This window comes from Phyllobates terribilis, unplaced genomic scaffold (assembly GCF_046119375.1).
Source record: "Phyllobates terribilis strain yellow unplaced genomic scaffold, ASM4611937v1 Scaffold_74__1_contigs__length_7073193, whole genome shotgun sequence".
NCBI classification, from domain to species: domain Eukaryota; kingdom Metazoa; phylum Chordata; class Amphibia; order Anura; family Dendrobatidae; genus Phyllobates; species Phyllobates terribilis.
This window is the reverse complement of record NW_027362834.1, coordinates 733,411-741,441: the sequence shown is the minus strand read 5'-3', so window position 1 is coordinate 741,441 and position 8,031 is coordinate 733,411. Positions and strand designations below refer to the sequence as shown.

General features: G+C 39.1%; 2 non-coding genes and 1 pseudogene across 2 annotated transcripts; all 3 read right to left on the bottom strand.

The window, feature by feature from the left end:
- Positions 1-433: 433 nt before the first annotated feature.
- Positions 434-624, bottom strand: LOC141196726 (U2 spliceosomal RNA). The gene has a single exon (XR_012269124.1). It is a non-coding gene; the product is annotated as a U2 spliceosomal RNA (small nuclear RNA).
- A 1,115-nt stretch (positions 625-1,739) lies between these two features.
- Positions 1,740-1,930, bottom strand: LOC141196725 (U2 spliceosomal RNA). Its single transcript, XR_012269123.1, has one exon. It is a non-coding gene; the product is annotated as a U2 spliceosomal RNA (small nuclear RNA).
- A 1,115-nt stretch (positions 1,931-3,045) lies between these two features.
- On the bottom strand, positions 3,046-3,278 carry LOC141196323 (U2 spliceosomal RNA; annotated as a pseudogene).
- Positions 3,279-8,031: the final 4,753 nt, after the last annotated feature.

Here is an 8,031-nt window from a genome sequence, read left to right as displayed (position 1 = left end):
ACGAACCGAACCGAACCCGAACACTACGGGGGTGGCTCAACACTATTGATAACAAGGGCATTTGCTAAATAGATGGTGTGTGTGCAACAATATACTGAAAGGTCAATTATATTGTGCAGCTTATCTCACCACCTGTAGTTATTTAGGTGAAAGCTCCAAAATGCTTGCCTAATATGTCTGTTTATCCAAAAGGAAGTAAAAAGGGAGAGCTAGAAAGATAGCATTGCATCACATTACATGGCAATGCAATGCACAGTTGCTGAAGTTGAACCAAAATGAGCTTGTAATCTGGCTTCTGCAACTTTGAACATGAAAAATAAAATGAGGAGAAGAAAAGCAAAGCCAAAGAGTCCATCCCAAAATCCGACAAACAAGCAAAATGAACAAAAAACATTGAATTCAATTCTTTCTGATTTTAGAAACTGCATTAAAGAAGGGGTGCACCGGTCCTGGAGATACTGCAATACCAGGTCAATGCGTGGAGTGGACAGAGCAAGCTCTTTTTCCATCTCCCTGTTCTAAAAATCCATTTAATATATGGTCCCCAGATAGGGGACGTATCAGATATTAAACTGATAAGAACAGATACTACACTTGATCTTAGCCAAAAGGCCGAGAAGCGATAACCAGAATTGGTTTCAAACTACGGAGCCACCCAAGGATCCTGAAAAGTCCATTTGTGGAGATGAGCTCCTGGACTCCCGTTAAGAAGACATGTTGTCAACCTCTAGATCCCTTACATGCCTGCACTTTTCGGCTTGCTGCTGCTGCAATCCACGCGTTTTAGATCTGCATAACTCCACCTCTTTAAACACAGCACCTTCACCCCCTGCTGTTCCCACCCGCCTCAACACCGTTGGAAGGGAGGAGAACCAATTAAGGCGGGGGGTGGGGTGGAACGAGCAGCTGTCTACCCTTAGCAGGAGGGCTCCTGATTACATACCTCTCCTGCTGCTGCTGCTGCTGGCTGTCCAGCAGCAGACTGAAGGTGGCTGCTGCTGTGCACAGGTATATAAAGGCTCAGAGCCTATTATGACACGCGCAGCCAGCGTTCCATTGCCACATTCCGTCTACTGCAGGCAGGATACCTGGCTGGCTGAATGTCGCTGAGAAGCTCACAGAGACCGCCATAAGCAACAGTTTAACAGAATGCCACAGACTAATCAACCAAACTTTTTGGGTTGGGTTCTCTTTTATAGTCTGCAGGCATTAAATGAAAGAAGTCAGTGTTCCAGCAGAGGGAGTCAACGTTTCAGAAAAGGCATTGTAGCAAACCAAAAAAGAAATTTTAAGCGCAGCAGAGTAACCAGCGCACATACCTGTTAGCTCAGGTGAGTTTAAAAGGCTGCTGTTGATAACAAGGGCATTTGCTAAATAGATGGTGTGTGTGCAACAATATACTGAAAGGTCAATTATATTCTGCAGCTTATCTCACCACCTGTAGTTATTTAGGTGAAAGCTCCAAAATGCTTGCCTAATATGTCTGTTTATCCAAAAGGAAGTAAAAAGGGAGAGCTAGAAAGATAGCATTGCATCACATTACATGGCAATGCAATGCACAGTTGCTGAAGTTGAACCAAAATGAGCTTGTAATCTGGCTTCTGCAACTTTGAACATGAAAAATCCAATGAGGAGAAGAAAAGCAAAGCCAAAGAGTCCATCCCAAAATCCGACAAACAAGCAAAATGAACAAAAGACATTGAATTCAATTCTTTCTGATTTTAGAAACTGCATTAAAGAAGGGGTGCACCGGTCCTGGAGATACTGCAATACCAGGTCAATGCGTGGAGTGGACAGAGCAAGCTCTTTTTCCATCTCCCTGTTCTAAAAATCCATTTAATATATGGTCCCCAGATAGGGGACGTATCAGATATTAAACTGATAAGAACAGATACTACACTTGATCTTAGCCAAAAGGCCGAGAAGCGATAACCAGAATTGGTTTCAAACTACGGAGCCACCCAAGGATCCTGAAAAGTCCATTTGTGGAGATGAGCTCCTGGACTCCCGTTAAGAAGACATGTTGTCAACCTCTAGATCCCTTACATGCCTGCACTTTTCGGCTTGCTGCTGCTGCAATCCACGCGTTTTAGATCTGCATAACTCCACCTCTTTAAACACAGCACCTTCACCCCCTGCTGTTCCCACCCGCCTCAACACCGTTGGAAGGGAGGAGAACCAATTAAGGCGGGGGGTGGGGTGGAACGAGCAGCTGTCTACCCTTAGCAGGAGGGCTCCTGATTACATACCTCTCCTGCTGCTGCTGCTGCTGGCTGTCCAGCAGCAGACTAAAGGTGGCTGCTGCTGTGCACAGGTATATAAAGGCTCAGAGCCTATTATGACACGCGCAGCCAGCGTTCCATTGCCACATTCCATCTACTGCAGGCAGGATACCTGGCTGGCTGAATGTCGCTGAGAAGCTCACAGAGACCGCCATAAGCAACAGTTTAACAGAATGCCACAGACTAATCAACCAAACTTTTTGGGTTGGGTTCTCTTTTATAGTCTGCAGGCATTAAATGAAAGAAGTCAGTGTTCCAGCAGAGGGAGACAACGTTTCAGAAAAGGCATTGTAGCAAACCAAAAAAGAAATTTTAAGCGCAGCAGAGTAACCAGCGCACATACCTGTTAGCTCAGGTGAGTTTAAAAGGCTGCTGTTGATAACAAGGGCATTTGCTAAATAGATGGTGTGTGTGCAACAATATACTGAAAGGTCAATTATATTGTGCAGCTTATCTCACCACCTGTAGTTATTTAGGTGAAAGCTCCAAAATGCTTGCCTAATATGTCTGTTTATCCAAAAGGAAGTAAAAAGGGAGAGCTAGAAAGATAGCATTGCATCACATTACATGGCAATGCAATGCACAGTTGCTGAAGTTGAACCAAAATGAGCTTGTAATCTGGCTTCTGCAACTTTGAACATGAAAAATCCAATGAGGAGAAGAAAAGCAAAGCCAAAGAGTCCATCCCAAAATCCGACAAACAAGCAAAATGAACAAAAAACATTGAATTCAATTCTTTCTGATTTTAGAAACTGCATTAAAGAAGGGGTGCACCGGTCCTGGAGATACTGCAATACCAGGTCAATGCGTGGAGTGGACAGAGCAAGCTCTTTTTCCATCTCCCTGTTCTAAAAATCCATTTAATATATGGTCCCCAGATAGGGGACGTATCAGATATTAAACTGATAAGAACAGATTTTTTTTTTGTTTTTTTTTTTTTTTCTTTCTACTCAGATCTTTAAGTCCACCATCACAAGTCATCATGTTAAAATGGTTTCAAACTTAAAAGTTTCCTCATTGTAGATAGCAAACTGCATCTTTTTTTTTTTTTTTTCCTTTTTTTGTTGTTGTAAATTTACAGCTTATATTATTTTCCATATTCCAGTTTATTTTCCTTTTAACTTTAGAATTTCCATTTTTTACAGGGGGGTACATATGGTGCAACAAGAACATCACAAGGTAAGTACATTCCAATCTTTTTGCTTCCAAATTTCATTAGCTTTTTTATCACCAAACAACACCTTATCTCTCCAGAAATATAAAAACATATAACTTAGGCATAACTTAATACATTCTTGTACCGATACTTCCTTATGTTTAAAAATCAAAATATTCCGAGTTTTCCAAAGCGCCATTTTCACACAAGATAAAATTATCCATACAACCTTGAACACTTCATCCTTGACACCCAACCCGTAAAAAATCCTATTAAAATCTAGAAAATTAACACCACTTAGAGCTTTAACTAAATTACTAATCTTTCTCCATACTAATTGTGCATAACAACAGTTCCAAAAAATGTGCATAGCTGTTTCGCCAGCAGCACATTTACGTCTTGGGCATTTTTCAAACCGTACCAATCCTCTTCTATATTGGAAATCTCGAGTTGGCAGACAGTCTTTAATACTACACCATATTAAGTCCTTGTGTTCATTAGTCAAACACTTAAAATTTGCATTAATCCAAATTTTATCTACAACATTATCGGAAAATCGCTCTACCGGACTAGCTATCACCCTGCTTTCTAAGACTTTTAAAATGTTCTTATGATTTCCAAGTATTTTAAGATCCATATTCATTAATTTAAAATCCCTCAGAATTCTTTCTAAAATAATATAATTCCCAGATGGCATAAACTTATATGGCCGATCCAAATGCATTTGTAACCATTTGTATTTCCTAATAAAAAAACCCAAATTGTATGTTAAAAAGGTTTTCAGCCTAGAAACTGGTCCTAATAAAGTGCATATGCAATTAGCTAAATACTTGGCATAAATGAAGGTTCTGATGTCTGGGAAGCCTTTCCCTCCTTTCCCTTTAATTTTGTACAACTCTTCCCTTTTTACCCTTTCCATTTTTGACTTCCATAGGAAATTAAAACATAACTTAATTATCTTTTTCATTACATTAATAGGAGGTATAAAAACAGTTGAAATGTATAAAATTATCGGAAGTAAGACCTGCTTTATTATCAAGATTTTGCCTTCCATTGTTAAACTTCTCAAGTTCCAAAAATCAATCTTTTTCCTTACCCTTTCAAGCAGGGACTCCCAATTCCTCACATTCCCACATGTCTCTGTAAAAAATACCCCTAAAACTTTAATTTCCATTACTCTCATCAGCATGCAATCCGAATTTAAAAGAAATTTACCCATAGTTAAAACACCTGATTTTTCTAAATTTATTTTAAAACCAGATGCTCCACCAAACCACACAACTGTCCTTAAAACTCTATGAAGACTCTTAATGTCCCGCACTAAAACTGACACATCATCCATATAAGCTAAAACCTTCACTTGGTCATTCCTACTGCCAGGAATAAAAAAGCCATTAATAACTTTATCTTTCCTAAAAGCAGTTAAAAGGGGTTCTATTGCACAAATGAAAAGTATAGGCGACAGGGGGCACCCCTGCTTAACCCCACAATTAATATTAATATTTTCCGATAAAAAACCATTAATAGAAATCTTACTAAAACATAACTTATACAGACATTTAATACGTTCAATAAAAACACCAGGACATCCTATTTTTTTTAAAACGGCAAATAAAAACTCATGAGCAACCCTATCATATGCCTTCTCAAAATCAAGGGAAACAAGGGCCAAGTCCTGCTTCCTATCAGCCACATCCCATATTATATCTCTCAGTAAGATTAGCGTGTCGGTAATCTTACGATTCGGGACTGCACAAGACTGATCCACCTCAATAACCGACCCTATCACACTCTTTAATCTATTGGCCAATAGTTTTGCATATACTTTATAGTCTGTATTTAGCAGCGTAATAGGCCTCCAATTTTTAATCAGTTCTTTTCCTCCTTTTTTATATAATAAAACAATAAGGCCTTCTGCCCATGACTTGGGAATATTAAAAGAGGACTCCACTTCTGAAAACAACTAATAAAAATCTTCCCCTATAATATCCCACACAACCCTGTAAAACTCCACAGGGAGGCCATCCACACCTGGTGTCTTCTGATTTTGTAAAGTGCAAATAGTATTAAATATCTCCTCCTTAGTAAACTCCCTAGATAAAAGTAATTTTTCTTCCTCACTAAGAGCTTTATCCAGAACCTCTAAAAAATGGTTTTTCAATGATTCATCAATCTTTTTTCGAGAAAACAGATCATCATAAAACATTTTGGCCTGCAATGCTTTCCCTTCTGGGCTCACCTCACCCTCTAAGACCTCAATAAAATCCTTTTTTCCACATATTTTTTTAAAGAAAAACTTAGTGCATTTCTCATCCTCATCCAGGACCTTTACCCTAGAGTTGAAGATGATTTCTTTTCCCTTCTCTTTTAGTGCATTCTGAATTTTCTCCTTTACCTCACTAATACTGCTGTCCATATTAACTCCATTGTTTTGAAAATAATAATAACACTGCAAATTAGCATTTAACGCATCATAAAACTGCCTTTTCTCATACGCTTTCCTCTTTCCCAATTTAACAAAGAAGGTTCTGATCTTACCCTTCATAAAATCCCACCAGTCTAAAATACACTTAAAACCCTTTTTGTTAAGTTTTAATTCATTATAAAAAACCTTAAAGTCTTCTTTAAAATTCTCCCCCTGTAATAAAGAAACATTCAGTTTCCAATGCGAAGGTTTTTTCTTACCGCAAGGGTCTATTGCTAAAGTGCATCCCAATAACTTATGATCCGAAAAAGGATTAATACTTGTCTTAAAAGAGGAACATTTAAAAGAATCAGACATAAAAAAGTGATCAATCCTAGACGTAAAACCTCTGTTTGACCACGTAACTTCAAATTCTTTTTTACTACCATCCATAGCCCATGCATCCTTTAAACTGAAGGCAGAAATTATGTTCTTAAGGCAGGTTACCGACCCATCCCGTACATTATTTAACTGGCAGTTAAAATCCCCACCAATTAAAATCGGATCCGCACCTGATAAAAAAAGCTGTAAAATCTCGAATAAATGTAATCTTTGATTTTTCTCAGTATGAGCATAAATATTAAAACAACGCACCCTTTTACCCTCCCTCATTACTTCTACACATAGAATACGACCAGGGTAAATTTCCTCATACTTCACCACCTCCCACTCACTAGAGCACAAAAAACCCACCCCATCACTTTTCAATTCATTCCCACCAGAAAAAACCATGTTACCCTTCCATATTCCACGTAAATATTCATAGCTCATTTTCCTTTCTAAATTACATTCTTGTAAAAAAATAAAATCGCATTTCTCATTATTCAAAAAATCATATAATGCAGTGCGTTTGTATAAATTGTTCAACCCCTGAACATTCAGGGATACAACAGTAATCATCTTCTAGTAATAGGCCCAGGGCTAATCCCTCCGCCCTCATCTACCAAAGGTGATTTCACATCCACAATTAAGGATTCTTGATCAGAAGAACTTGAGGGAGATACATCCCCAAACAAAGAAGACGCGTCACCACGAGATTTTTTCCCACCCAAGTCCTCCATGATCTCCTGTTGCTCTTCTTCCCATGTACTCCTTTTCAAAGATTTTGAACTTAAGTCCATATTTTCCTGGGCACAAGGAATCCCTGACAACATCTCTGATAATACCGCCAGAGCAGCAACTGTATCCACAATACCTTGTTGCCCCTCCTTTTCCTCTTCCAATGTTCCTTCCTCTCTTCCATCTTCTTTCCTCTCTCCTTCTTTCTTTTTATCTTCTTTCTTCTTGTCTTCCTTCTTCTTGTCTTCTTTCTTCTTTTCTTCCTTCTTCTTTACTTCCTTCTTCTTTTCTTCCTTCTTCCTTTCTTCTTTCTTCTTTTCTTCAGCTTTCTTCCTCTCTTCTCTTTTTTCTCTATTACTTAGAGGTGCCAGAACCTCTACTTCCTGCGCCACATTAGAAGAACTTTCTGATCCTCCATCCTCCATCTGCCCACCATCCCCTTGTTTATCTTCAGCATCAGCCTCAGATGTTTGCCTGGCTTGCATTGGGCACTCTCTCGCCTGATGAACCGGGCCAGAACATACTTCACAAGGGGCGCAATTTTCATCCATATGGCCATATTTCCGACATCGTTTACAATATGGTGGCATATTAGAAAAAAACAAAAAGCCTCTATCTCTATTTATGAACACGACTGGTGGGGGTCTTAAGACACCCCCCTCCACTGACGGGTCCTTTTTAAAAATGACCTGATACAGTCTCTTGCCGTTCCAGGCCCCAAAACCAGTCGTACAACGTTTTTTCATAATTAATACGGAGCAAAACCTTCTTAAGTATGAAGTCACTTGCTCATCAGATATGAAAGGGTTATACATATGTATTGTTAGCATCCTTTGATCAAATTGAAAGCGAGGCGTGGCTGAAATTCCTTCCAATACCTCACTATGCTCACAGGCTGCAGCATATCTAAAACTGGAAAAAACCCTCTCACATACACCAGCACCTCTCAAAGTCACATCGTGTACTCCTCTGTTAGAAAATGACTGAACACAAAAGTACTCATCCTTGCTGATATGCAAGATAGGAGTAAAGACTTTCCTGTACAAAAAGTCCAAGTTTTTAACTTGCCT